This window comes from Aotus nancymaae, unplaced genomic scaffold (genome assembly GCF_030222135.1).
Source record: "Aotus nancymaae isolate 86718 unplaced genomic scaffold, 86718_ANA_hifiasm-v0.15.2.pri h1tg000036l, whole genome shotgun sequence".
Classification (NCBI taxonomy): domain Eukaryota; kingdom Metazoa; phylum Chordata; class Mammalia; order Primates; family Aotidae; genus Aotus; species Aotus nancymaae.
In genome coordinates, this window is record NW_026988450.1 from 69,349,471 (window position 1) to 69,362,986 (window position 13,516).

General features: G+C 38.6%; 1 long non-coding RNA gene across 1 annotated transcript in view; it reads left to right on the forward strand.

The window, feature by feature from the left end:
- Nucleotides 1-1,063: 1,063 nt before the first annotated feature.
- LOC135278053 (uncharacterized) overlaps nt 1,064-13,516 on the forward strand; it is a 323,037-nt gene continuing 310,584 nt past the window's right edge. Inside the window, exon 1 of the long non-coding RNA XR_010345616.1 lies at nt 1,064-1,151. This is a non-coding gene — a long non-coding RNA (uncharacterized LOC135278053). The remainder of the gene's footprint in view (nt 1,152-13,516) is intronic.

Here is a 13,516-nt window from a genome sequence, read left to right on the forward strand (position 1 = left end):
GATACCTGAATGAAGCAACGTGTAATCTAATATCTGAGGTTTGAGTAGACATTAGCCAGGTGTGATTGGCAGGTATGAGAGTGTGGTCTTGGAGGAAAGGAGAAGGTTACAGGTAAGGTAAACAGAGTAACCAAAGACCATGCAATGTGAAATAGAAGGCTCCCTTGACGAACTCAGAGATTATCAGGATGGGAGGGGCATGGAGAGGGAAGTAGGGTAGAATGTAAGAGACAAAAATCATGGAGATAAGCAGATATTACTGCAATCTGGAGCAGGGAGTTCATTATAATTTTGTAGTTTATTCTGAAGGCAATGGCATAGCACTGAAAGAGTTTTAAGTAAGGACGTAATCTTCCCTAGAGCTTTGACACAGGCTCTGTATCTGTCTACACAGATAGTGTGTATTTTAGAAATGCCATAGTTGTTGTAATCTAGGGAATGGTTAGAGTCTAGTATGTCTGAGGCAGGAAAAATGAGTTGTGAGGTTGTTTCAGAAGTCCTGGCAAGAGGTGATAGCAGCCTGGAGTAGGCTAGTGTCAGTGGAATTGGTGAGAGGTTGGTAAACCTGAGAAATGTTGAAAGGTGGATTCTACATGATAGGGTGACTGGGTGGAAGTGGAAGTGAGGAGAGAGATAATAAGAATGCCATCTGGGTTTCTTACTTGGATAGCGGTGGGGCTGTCCAATGAGTAAGGAAACTGAAGAGAAGAATGCTGGGTGTATTAGAATGGAGCACTTCAGTAAAATGCTGGGAAATGGTGCTTGTAGGACAGCCTAATGGAGAGGTCTATGAGGCAGGCAGGTGTATGAGATGGGAGCTGAAGACAGTGATCTGGGTAGAAGCCATAGGCCCCATCTCTGAGTCATCAGCACCAAGATGGTAATTGAAGTTACAGTGGATGAAAATGTTCATGAGTAACGTTTTGAATAAGAAGAGAAGAGGACCTAGATGCAGCCTCTGAGAAATATGTAAATTTAAGGGATGTCAGAGGAAGGGAAGCTAACAAGGGGGAACTAAAAAAGGGAGAAACAAAGCCATGTGAAGTGCAGTTGACAACGACTGGAGAAAAATGTACTGTAAAGAGCAGCTGTCCAAATTATTGAGCAACTGCTTAAAGGCTGAAGTACTCAAAGGCTCTAGTGAGAAGCAGGTAAGTGATGATTTTGATGAAGTATTGTTGTTATTTGTATTTGGTAGAGGAGAAGGAAGCTAGGTTTCATTGTGAGAGGAATGCACAGTAGACGAAATTCAGGGAACACAGAACTGGGCCCACCAAGTTTTCTATGCACAGGATCTAGGGTCCCTTGAGGTGATTATTTTCTTAAGTACAAATAAATGAACACTTAAAAATGCCCTTGGGAAGGAATCAACAGAGAGGAAGTGACTGAAGATAAAGAAATTTGAACGGGTAATTAATACAGAAAGGGATATAAGAAGAGAGACGGTGGGGGATAACCCTGAGCACACATAGGGAAATTAGTCTTAAAGCAAGATGCATAAAACCTCTTTCAATGCAATTGTATGGAAGGACAGGATGGATACACGTACAGGCGAGTTTGTATGCTGGGTGTTAAAACTTTTTTTTTAAATCCTAATCTTGTTGTTTGATTTGCTTTGTGAATTAGGAGGTGAAGTAATCTGCTGAGAGTAAAAAGAAACACGAGTTTGGGGATTTGAGATGATAATAAGTAGCTTGAAACAGATACTAAGGAGAAAAGAAGACTGACCTCCTGAAAATCTCTTCCAAGTCACCATTTTTTATAGCTGCATAGTATTTTATTTTGTGGGTGTAAAATAATTACTTCAGCCATGATTTGTTAGTGAATCTCCAGGCTGAGTTTGCTTAGTCATTATTATTCATTGCAATGGCTATTATCAATAAATTTATTTAAAATGTTTTGTTAATTGTCTTCTATGTATAATATAGAGGATGCAGCGATAAATAAGACATTACTAAAGTAGTGAGCTTCAAATTTAATAGAATATGTGACATTAATGCCTCTGAAACAAGAAGAATGTGAAAAGTTTCTAAACAGAGGATCAAAACAAAAGTGTTACAGGAACACAGAGGAAGAAGAGAGTGATTCTGGTTTTGGAGGTCCTCCAGAGGTTTGATAGAAAGAATAACCTCTGATAATGACACCAAAAGTGTGTATCATTTTATAGAAAATAGTTTGAAGAAGAGAATTCATGTAGAGGAGTTGCCCAAACCAATGCATTCCAAGAGGAATGTGCTGACATCATATCATAACGAGACATAACTGGTTTGTCATAGAGAGAAATGAAAGAGAAAGGTAGGGATGGGGCCAGGAAGATAGGTTGTTACCACATTATGGCGAGAGAAGACTCAGATCCTTATTTTCTAGACAAAGGTGTGCCATAATTCAAGCCCTCAAGAGACATAGACTCTTGTGGGAAGAAAGAAGAACATACCAGATATTTGATTAGATAATAAGGAAAAATGTATCACCAGGCAGTAAGTACTAACCCTTAGCTTTGACCCATCACAGTTTCACAGTGAATTCTTGTTGAATGAATGAAGGTCAAAGGTAGAAACTATAAATACAACTGTTATTCAGAATAGGAAGAGCTTGGCTACAATGACTAAGAAAAACTTCCCAAATCACTTTTTCTGTGACTTGACATATTTATCCCTTCCTCTCTTGCTTTCTTTCTCTTAAAATGCAAAGTGGCTACTGAAGATTGTTTTCTTCATTTTTGGAGACTGTATAACCATGATATAATGATCATTACTGATGGACATATGTAGATGCTAATAAAAGGCTTTTTCTTTCTTTCTTTTCTTTTCTTTTTTTTTTTTTTTTTGAGAAGTTGATATAAGGAAACTTGACAATAGAACTCAAGAATATTTTCATAGCTGAAATAGTAGGAGAAAAGCTGTTCTCTCTTATCCAAACACCTTCTTCCTGAGAGGCTGGTCATAGTGATAAGAGTTTATTCATATTGGCCCAGTATAAAATGAGTAGGCATGTGGTAATGATAAATACCTATGTAGTATAATTAGGATTCGATTCAGTCAAACCTTTCACTGGCATGTACACCAGAAAATTCTAGCTGCAATTCGGCCTGTCTTGAAATGTCCCTTCGTCTCACTTGTGTCTAGCATCTCCAGTGATGCTTTTTGTATTTCCCTGGAATTTAGTAGATGTGTGTGACATCTGCTACTGAGGCCAAAAAGCCCACATTGAAGTCAAAGGAATGACTTTGGAATCTGTGTCTCTATTATTACGGTCCAGCCATCTTCTACCATTATAATAAATGTCGCTTTGTGGGAGAGTGGAGGTCCATACTGGAATATGCACATTTGCCACAATGAGTTAACCAGTAGTTGAGGTAACTGTGCATTTTGAAGTTTAATTCATTTCACGGAGAAGTAATACTTTGATGTTTCACTCAGTTTGACTTTTATTTTCACTAAATCAGGTTGTAGGAATGGGTTAGGGAGTCCTTTCTCCCTTTATGTTAATAGTCTGAAAAGATACCATCTACACTTTTTATTTAAACAAAAGGGAAAGCAGAGTAAAGATGGTCAGAGAACAGCTTGCCAGGTAGCAACTTGGAGGAGATGAAAATTATGTCAGACTTCTGTGAAGCTTTTGCTACTCTGGCCTTAAAATTCCTCATCACCTTAGGGCCCTCCACTTTTCTGTTATGGCCAAGTATGCACCCATGGTTAGACTATTAGCTCCCAAAGAGGACAGATTTTGTCTCTCTTATCCATTCATATAGCTCCCCGACCCAAGATGAGTAGAACTGACCCCCTCCCCTCTGACACTTGTTTCCATGGAAACCCAACAGGGCACAGGAAGAAGAGTCCAAAATTATGCCTCTTTCAGGGGGCAGAATCCATTAGGCCTACACATGTGACTGGGTTCCTTCACATGGTTATTTTAAAGTAATGAACCTAAGCTTTCCCTGGGTCTGATTCATGCTTTTAAAAGGTAATAAGAGAACACTTTCTGAGAAAGAGGTTACCCTTAGTCTATGTTTATCACTAAAGGTAGACTTGCAGATCACACACTGGGAGATGAGGCCCTGTCATTCTGCTGTCATGTGAAAGCTGATGTCAACCTAAGGCTTTGGTTTGACAGGGTAAATGCAGAGACGCTGCCAAGAGTTCCAGAGTCTTACCGGTTTTCTGCCTGATTTGTTCTCCTTCCCAGGATTCTTCTGTATCCTGTTCTTGGAGCCAAATCATGTTAGATGTAGAATAGTGTGGAGTGGTGCCACATACAGAAAAGGTAAATGTAAAAAGGCGACAAACATTATTTGAAGACCTACTATGTCCCAGGCCTTCTGATAGGGACACATGCACACACACACACACACACACACACACACACACACACAATTGAATCCTGACAGCAACATTTTGAAGTAGATATTATCTCCAGACAGAGCTAATATTTTTGGTATATAAGCTAATATTTGTGTGGTATGTGTGCATCTAAAGTATCTCTTTCTGTTTGTGTATGTGTGTGTATGTGTATGTATGTACAGCTCTGTTGGAAAGCATTTGCAAAGTTTGCATGAATTGGATTATATTGTTGTAAAATCTTTCTACTTAAAAAATGGCAACCTAGTATTTCATCATACTAACACATCAAAGTTTATTTTCCAATCTTAAATTGTGGCTATTTAAATTATTTCCAACCTTATATTCTTGGTTATTTAGGTTGGAAAATATTCCATCGTATGTGTTATCACTGATTTATTTAACCACAGCTTTTTTATATTTAGTAATAACCTTTTTTTCCCCAATTCACATGATATTGTGACAAATACTGTCATGGTCACTTTTTTATGTATTTGATAACATTTATGGTTAATTATTAGATTAAAAGGCATAAATATTTTAAATGATACTTAATACATATTTCCAAGTTGGCCTGAAGAAGAATTATTAGTGTCTTGCATCTGCCCTAAAGGTATGAGATGGTCCCTTTCCCTACACTCTTGCTAAAGCAGATACTTTCAATCCTAATTTATTAACTTCATGGGCAAAAGATAGTTTCATTTGAAACTGAATTTTCTTTCTTTTTTATTTTTATTGCATTTTAGGTTTTGGGGTACATGTGAAAAACATGCAAGGTTGTTGCATGGGTGCATACGTGGCAGTGTGATTTGCTGCCTTCCTCCCCTTCACCTATATGTGGCATTTCTCCCCATGCTATCTCTCCCCAACTCCCCACCCCCCTCTGTCCCCCCCACTCTCCCCCAACAGACCCCAGTGTATAGTGCTCTCCTCCCTGTGTCCATGTGTTCCCATTGTTCAATACCTGTCTATGAGTGAGAACATGCGATGTTTGATTTTGTGTTCTTGTGTCAGTTTGGTGAGAATGATGGTTTCCAGGTTTATCCATGTCCCTACAAAAGACGCGAACTCATCGTTTTTGATGGCTGCATAATATTCCATGGTGTATATGTGCCACATTTTTCCTGTCCAGTCTATCATTGATGGGCATTTGGGTTGGTTCCAGGTCTTTGCTATTGTAAACTGTGCTGCAATGAACATTCGTGTGCATGTGTCCTTAGAGTAGAACAATTTATAATCCTTTGGATATATACCCAGTAATGGGATTGCTGGGTCAAATGGAATTTCTATTTCTAGGTCCTTGAGGAATCGCCACACTGTCTTCCACAATGTTTGAACTAACTTACACTCCCACCAACAGTGTAAAAGTGTTCCTATTGCTCCACATCCTCTCCAGCATCTGTTGTCTCCAGATTTTTTAATGATCTCCATTCTAACTGGTGTGAGATGGTATCTCAATGTAGTTTTGATTTGCATTTCTCTAATGACCAGTGATGATGAGCATTTTTTCATGTGCTTGTTGGCCTCATGAATGTCTTCTTTTGTAAAGTATCTGTTCATATCCTTTGCCCATTTTTGAATGGGCTTGTTTGCTTTTTTCTTGTAAATCTGTTCTAGTTAGTTGTAAATTCTGGATATCAGCCCTTTGTCAGATGGGTAGATTGCAAAAAATTTTTCCCATTCTGTTGGTTGCCAATTCACTCTATTGACTGTTTCTTTCGCCGTGCAGAAGCTGTGGAGTTTGATTAGGTCCCATTTGTCTATTTTGGCTTTTGTTGCCAATGCTTTTGGTGTTTTGGTCATAAAGTCCTTGCCTACGCCTATGTCCTGAATGGTTTTGCCTAGGTTTCCTTCTAGGGTTTTTATGGTGTCAGGTCTTATGTTTAAGTCTTTAATCCATCTGGAGTCAATTTTAGTGTAAGGTGTCAGGAAGGGGTCCAGTTTCTGCTTTCTGCATATGGCTAGCCAGTTTTCCCAACACCACTTATTAAACAGGGAATCCTTTCCCCATTGCTTGTTTTTATCATGTTTGTCAAAGATCGGATGATTGTAGATATGTTGTGTTGCCTCTGATGCCTCTGTTCTGTTCCATTGGTCTATATCTCTGTTTTGGTACCAGTACCATGCTGTTTTGATGACTGTAGCCTTGTAGTATAGTTTGATGTCCGGTAGTGTGATGCCTCCAGCTTTGTTCTTTTTGCTTAGAATTGACTTGGCTATGCGGGCTCTCTTTTGGTTCCATATGAAGTTTAAGGTGGTTTTTTTCCAGTTCTGTGAAGAAGGTCATTGGTAGCTTGATGGGGATAGTGTTGAATCTGTAAATTACTTTGGGCAGTGTGGCCATTTTCACAATATTGATTCTTCCTAACCATGAACATGGAATGTTTCTCCATCTGTTTGTGTCCTCTCTTATTTCATTGAGCAGTGGTTTGTAGTTCTCCTTGAAGGGGTCCTTTACGTTCCTTATTAGTTGTATTCCTAGGTATTTTATTCTCTTTGTAGCAATTGTGAATGGCAGTTCGTTCTTGATTTGCCTCTCTTTAAGTCTGTTATTGGTGTATAGGAATGCTTGTGATTTTTGCACATTGATTTTGTATCCTGAGACTTTGCTGAAGTTGCTTATCAGTTTAAGGAGATTTTGGGCTGAGATGATGGGGTCTTCTAGGTATACAATCATGTCATCTGCAAATAGAGACAATTTGACTTCCTCCTTTCCTAATTGAATACCCTTTATTTCTTTTTCTTGCCTGATTGCTCTGGCTAGAACTTCCAGTACTATATTGAATAGGAGTGGTGAGAGAGGGCATCCTTGTCTAGTGCCAGATTTCAAAGGGAATGCTTCCAGTTTTTGCCCATTCAGTATGATATTGGCTGCTGGTTTGTCGTAAATAGCTTTTATTATTTTGAGATACGTTCTGTCGATACCTAGTTTATTGAGAGTTTTTAGCATAAAGGGCTGTTGAATTTTGTCGAAGGCCTTCTCCGCATCAATTGAGATAATCATGTAGTTTTTGTCTTTGGACATTTATAGACTTGCATATATTGAACCAGCCTTGCATCCCTGGAATGAATCCTACTTGATCATGGTGGATAAGCTTTTTGATGTGCTGTTGTAATCGGCTTGCCAGTATTTTATTGAAGATTTTTGCATCTATGTTCATCATGGATATTGGCCTGAAACTGAATTTTCTAATTAGAGTTTGTCCCAAGTACAGTTTATTGGTCAAGAAAAACAGACCCAATTTCTACTAAAATAAGAAAAGTTAAGGATTATCATGTTAGTACCTAGGACGTATTTTGAAACAATTTAAAATCAAGTGACTTGATTAGAACTTTATTTCAGCTATTCATTGCATTTAGGGACTCTTTTTCCCTATGGAATCGTGCTCTGTATAATAGCATAAAGACACAGCAGAAGATAGATGTTTTTGAAAAAAATTCAGAAGCCAAATCGGAAAGGCAACCTCATGATTCACGTTCCTTTGATTTTATCAGTAATTATTTTGCAAGCATTTACACTCAGTTTGAAACTTGCCATTCATAGAAGCCACCATTGTTTTCTGGATGTCATAGAACTATGCACTGGAAAATATAAATGGAGGAGGATTTTTGAGTTGTTGCATAAAAATTGGAAGATTATGAAACTTGAAAATGTCCCTTTTTGGTTTACAATTGTCTATTTGCTTCTACATCTTTTTTTTTTTTTTTTTAATCTTATGATGTGAGTAATATGTACACAATTTGGACAATGGTATACAATAAAAAACGTACTATACTACCTGGAAGGAAATTTGAGTTCTAACCCAGGATTTATTCAATAGGAACCTGTGTAACTTTAGCCAGATTATATCACTTCTTTGGTCGTCAATATCACAATGTACAAAATGAAAGAGATGGACTAGACCATGTTTATAGCCATTTTCCAAACCTAATATTTAGCTCTAATTTTTTCTGGGTGGGGAGAGAGATATCTTACTGATTAACTTGCATAAGTCACAAAATTAACTACAAATCTGATATTTTCCATTGAATATCTATGTGTAACAGGAGATATTGGGCAGAGAGATAATACCTTTTACTATCTGTCTACTGTTCCAAAGTTTTAACCTAAAAGAGAGGAAGGAAAATATCCTGAATTTTCATGTTGACTCTTAGGTTGGAGGTATACACTTCATGTATCAGGTGGCTAAAATTTGACTTGTGCATTAAAAATGCATTCCATTTCCTGAATGTTCAATTTCATTTTCCTAGCTAACAAGCAGAATGGACTGTGACAGCTATTTTTCTCTGCTCAACATGTTTTGTAGCCCCTTTTCTGGTTTCTGAAGCAAATTCTTACCCACTCCTTGTAGTTTTGGTGAAACTGTCAATCATAGTGTCTGCTCCCCTACCTAAATCCACTCATTGAAAAGCAGGTGACTGAGCTAGGCCAGTTAGAGTTCACTCTAGGACTTTTCTGCTGCAGTTGGAGGGAAAGATTCTCTTTCCCTTTGGATCTCAAGTTAAAACTTGAAGGGCTAACCTTGCCAGTGGCCATCATTCCCAACATGTGGAAGTAGCCTGTCTGCAAGGAGAGGCAGTCAGGCTGACCAAGAAAGAGAAATAAAAATAAGTAGACAGGAATAACTACTGGTTGTATCCTCAATGATACTGGTTGTATCCTGAATCCTCCAGTATACATGTGATTCAATGATTCTAGTTTGAAAATTAAGCTTTTTGAGTTGTTTTCTAATGTTAGCAATTGAAATAATCCTAATACAGAAAATAAAAGGGAAGTTAAAACCAAAAACAAAACTGTCTCCAAATACTTCTTTTTGGAGGCCTGTTCAGTGCATACATGCAATCTGATAAATAGTGAAAATAATTTTAATGATAGTAGTTCAAGCAGAGTTCTGGGTTGTCAGTTTGGACTAGAGGCATGCTTATCGAATATGTACTTCCGGGGTCAAAACTACCAACAAAATATGAGACATTATTATAAAAGCTCAGAGAATTAAAAACTACTTGTAAAAGTTATTGCACAGTTGTAACAGATTTGTACACATTGACATGTACACATTTGAAATAACGATGCTGTTGGTAAGAATCCTGAAAAGAAAATTAAGAGACCTGGGCTGAAGTCCCAGTTTTATATTTAAAGATATGTTGCCATGGGTAGGTGACTTTTCCCTAGGACTCAGTGTCCTCTTTTGTGAAATGAGATGTTTGGAATTCGTTGCCCTACAGGTCTTTTCAGTTCAGAAGCTCTCTTTTCTCCTCTCATTCCCTCTCCTCTCGTCTCTGCTTTTTCTTCCACTATGCAATTCTGATATCTCAGGCCATGAAAGTCATAACTAAGCTGGAGAATTTACGAGGAAGGGTGATCACATAATCAAGGTAAGAAAAACACAAAAGCAAAGGATTCTTCAAATTGGAAAATAGTTTGAGAAGGACCACATCAACAAGATTGAATGTACTTTGTGGTTCACCAAACCATTCTCCCTTTTGCTTTTGAGCACATACTAGATTATATTTCTGGCTATGATTGCAGTGAGGTGTGGCCCTTTGAATGAGCTATTGCCAATAAGATACTAGAATAAATGATGTACGCCACCTGTAGGCTTGGACCCTAAACTTCCCATTAAGTCTTCCACATTCTTTCTTTTATTTTCTCTACTGATTGAATGCAGAGGATCCAGTGGTGGACTTGAAAAGCCTGGGTCCTTGAAATGACTGCATGGAGTAAAGCCATGAGTCTTTTTCTTTCTTTACGTATGTATCCTTCCTTATCTCACTTATTTATCCTTTCAGATAACATGGACCAACATTACCCTTCACCAAAATACCTTTAATAGCACTGCCAAGGACAGAATGCTCAGTTGAATGGACTCTGACTGTGACTTGTTTTATTTTTTACTAATTTTTTTTTCTATTTAAATAAAATGTAACATGAAGAAATAGAATACAGGTTTCAGGGATAGTAACTGATTTTTAAATTTTGTACCCAGACATTTGGCATCATGCTCCTGTTACAGCTTGATATGGTTCGGACCTGTGTCCCCGCCCAAATCTCATGTTGATTGGTAATCCCCAGTGTTGGATGTGGGTCCTGGTGGGAGATGATTGGATCACGGGGCTGAGTTCTCATGAATGGATTAGCATTGTCCCCTCGGTGCTGTTCTTGTGAAAGCAAGTGAGTAGGTTATTGTGAGATCTGGTTGTTTAAAATTGTGTAGCACCTGCCCCTTCTCTCTTGGCCCTGCTCCTTCCAAGTAAGATGCCTGCTCCCACTTGTCTGCCATGATTGTAAATTTCTTGAGCCCTCCCCAGAAGCAGAAGCCACTATGCTTTCTGTACAGCCTGCAGAACTATGAGCCAATTAAAGTTTTTTCATTATAAATTACTCATTCTCAGGTATTTCTTTACAGCAGTGTATGGACAGACTATTATACAGCCATTATAAGTTTCACCATTGTGGTTCTGATGCCTGTTGTGCCTTTGTTACTCTTCCTAAAGAGAGCTCCCAGAGTCTGTGATCTCCTCCTGAAAACTTCATTGACTCTTTTGTCTTCACTCTACAGCAATGGGATAAATGTTCTCTTGAATAGCAGGGATTATTTATGGCAAAGCTTTCCTCAATGTCAATTTGTCCACAGAGGGAAATACAACTCCAAGGGCATGTTCTTCTCTGGATGCCAGACCCAACTCCCATTAGCACTAACGAGCACTACGTGTGAGACGGTTGCCTTTTCTGGGCCACTGCAACATAGAGAGAAGCCTTTCCTCATCCATCACATCACCATCAACCCTTGCTCACTCACTTCCTTCTTCTCTAAATAGTTTTCCAAATGAGAAAGTGGAAACATTCCATTGTTTATATCTGACCAAAATGTTCTTTTCAATAACAGTGATAAGGTATTCCAAAGCCAAAAGGTTTCCAAAGTCTAGCACCGTCCTGTGTCCTGTGCTCTCCCTGGACACAGGATTGCGCTACAGGACTCGGCCTCGTGGAAAGGTCAAATCTTGATTATTTATAGGGCCGACTGTAACCTCTTGAAGCTGAGGAACTCTGACTTCTTTGGATCTAACACAGTACTTGGCCTCTTTGTAGGTGAGTAGCAGATGTTCCGTAACTGTAGCCAGATTCTTGCTATGGCCTTGCAGCTGTGGTGGAGGCAAGACTGTCCATGAGTAGCAGAGGCAATATAGCTATTGTGGGCTGACATGCAAGGAATCAAGGCCAGAGATGCTGTGAGACATTCTACCATACTCGGAGCAGCCCCCGTCACAAGGGAATCTGGCCTAAAGTGTCAACAGTTGGGAGGCTGAGAAATCCTACACTATAGTTAGTTTCTGTGGCTCATAATTAATAACTTTTCTAAAATAGGTAATATTATTAACCCTATTTTATGATAGGGGAAGAGACTGAATTAGGTTAAATAAAATGTTTAGGACTAAATACTAAAGATGGCCTGGTAAAGGAGAGATTCATATTAGTCCAGACTTTCATGATCTTTTGTTATGGAAACTATTTGTGTTTTTTGACAAAAAGCACAATTTGACTTTGTGGTGGCTTTGTAACTGTAGCCAAGTGTCAACTTGGCTACAGTGACCTACATATTCCCAAATTCCCATTTCTTGCATGTTTCCGGATAGGATTGAACAAAAGAGATATTTTTGGGTGAGATATGTGGAGCAGATGTGATGCAGCTGCTGTTTTGTAGTTCCCAAGTATTGTCACTGACTTGCAGGCTCACCTTTGGTGTGAGGCAGGAGCCAGCCCACAACCGTTTCACTTTCCTTTGGATCTTCCTCCAGTTTCTCCAACTCTTGGGTCAGATGTGTGTGTAGCTCTGTGAGGAAAGGTCCTAGCTTTTGTAGGACACCCACTATGACAAGAACAGATGGGGATTTCAGTCTGTGCTTGTAGGCTCCAGCTTGTGATTGTGGTTCCAGCTTGATCTTGCTTACTCTCATGTAATGTTTCTCTTCTCTTCCTGACTGTCTGCCCTCTGGACTTGAAGTTCCAGCATCAGACAGGATGACAACAGTCTCACAGTGACTGCTTAACCAAGTCTCACAATTGTAGGAAGTCAAATTGTTGTAGCAAATATATGTATGTGTATGTGCATATAGATAGACAAACATATACAACACACACACACACACACACACACACACACACACACACACACGGTTTTGCTTCTCTGTGCCTTGATGCAACTGGTAATATTTTAGATAAAAGTTTTTATGAGAAAGTTGTAAATTAATAACTACATAAAAAGTTTTGAATAAAGTGAAAAGATGCTTATAATCTTAAAATAACTACTATTTATTTCTGTAAACACCTTCCTTTTTACGCAGGTATACACTAAAACAAAAAAGCAGTTATTGGATAAATGAAGACATGTACATCTCTAGGTATCAATTTATTTTTTGCCTTAACTTCCTCATTTCTATTATAGCTTCATATCCAGTGTTCTCTGCTGCCTGTGAGGGGGACATTTGTATCTCTACTCCTTGCTTTAACACTCATCGTTGAAATGGGGAAAATGCCTCTTACACACTCTTGTACTATGCTCTGTTATAGCATCTTGGGCTGTGCTCTGCTCTAGCAAAAACATAGCATTCCTTGGGATCTCAATTTATTAGTGATATGTATTTTTAATTTTTAAATATATTTGTATAATATCCTCAGCAGCTTGTTGGATATTGTGAGGTATAGGACCAAAGGCAATTTGAGAAGTCCACTGTCTCGTGTCCTCAAATTTACTCTTTCCCTGCTTTAGTGGTTCATAACACTTTGCAAAGGCAATGGGCCTTCATCCTCTCTTTCCTTAGGGTAAACTTTCTTTCCATGAGGAGGATGGCAATATAATTTGTTGTCCATTCTGGCACCTCCTTGTGAGTAGAAGAGGGAGTATGACTAGCAATGATGCTGGGACAGTAGGCACAGATAGTTTCTTACTTATGAGGCTGTCTGGCCTGTCATGAAACAGACCATTCTTATGTTAAACCCATCTTACCTGGGACAGAGGCATTTTTTATGTAATTATAGTCATACTTTATATTGCACTGTTTTACAGACCACCAACAATGTTTGAGTTCCAATTTCACTACATTCTCACTAACAGATGCTATTTTCCATTTAAAAAGAAAATTCTAGCCATACTAATGGGTGCAAAATGACATCTCATTAT